Source organism: Rhincodon typus, chromosome 48 (assembly GCF_021869965.1).
Source record: "Rhincodon typus isolate 14 chromosome 48, sRhiTyp1.1, whole genome shotgun sequence".
In the NCBI taxonomy this organism is placed as follows: Eukaryota; Metazoa; Chordata; class Chondrichthyes; order Orectolobiformes; family Rhincodontidae; genus Rhincodon; species Rhincodon typus.
Window position 1 is genome coordinate 3,315,718 of NC_063379.1, and position 1,162 is coordinate 3,316,879.

The following is a 1,162-nucleotide window of genomic DNA, read 5'->3' on the forward strand; positions in this document are numbered from 1 at the left end:
GCCTTGTTGTCACAGTTTAAACGGATACATTGTGAACAGGCCCTCTCGATAAACTGGCAATATATACAACACATCCTTCAAATAACCGGAAGTTTAACAAATTATCTCCGTCCCCTCGATGTCCGAGGAGACAGTCAAGGGCGCAGGTGAGCAGGCTCTGTGTCGGAGATAGTAGGAACTGCAGATGCTGGAGAATCCGAGATAACAAGGCGTAGAGCTGGATGAACACGGCAGGCCAAGCAGCATCAGAGGAGCAGGAAGGCTGACGTTTCGGGCCTAGACCCTTCATCAGAAAAGGGGGAGGGGAAGGGGGTTCTGAAATAAATAGGGAGAGAGGGGGAGGCGGATAGAAGAGGGATAGAGGAGAAGATAGGTGGAGAGGAGGCAGACAGGTCAAAGAGGCAGGAATGGAGCCAGTAAAGGTGAGTGTAGGTGGGGAGTTAGGGAGGGGATAGGTCAGTCCAGGGAGGACGGACAGGTCAAGGGGGCGGGATGAGGTTAGTAGGTAGGAGATGGGGGTGCGGCTTGAGGTGGGAGGAGGGGATAGGTGGGAGGAAGGACAGGTTAGGGAGGCAGGGACGAGCTGGGCTGGTTTTGGGATGCGGTAGGGGGAGGGGAGATTTTGAAGCTTGTGAAATCCACATTGATACCATTGGGCTGCAGGGCTCCCAAGCGGAATATGAGTTGCTGTTCCTGTAACCTTCGGGTGGCATCATTGTGGCACTGCAGGAGGCCCAGGATGGACATGTCGTCTGAGGAATGGGAGGGGGAGTTCAAATGGTTCGTGACTGGGAGGTGCAGTTGTTTAGTGCGAACCGAGCGTAGGTGTTCTGCAAAGCGGTCCCCAAGCCTCCGCTTGGTTTCCCCGATGTAGAGGAGGCCACAATGGGAACAGTGGATGCAGTATACCACATTAGCAGATGTGCAGGTGAACATCTGCTTGATGTGGAAAGTCTTCTTGGGGCCTGGGATGGGGGTGAGGGGGGATGTGTAGGGGCAGGTGTAGCACTTCCTGCGGTTGCAGGGAAAAGTGCCGGGTGAGGTGGGGCTGGAGGGGTGTGTGGAGCGGACAAGGGAGTCACAGAGAGAGTGGTCTCTCCGGAAAGCAGATAAGGGTGGGGAGGGAAAAATGTCTTTGGTGGTGGGGTCAGATTGCAGATGG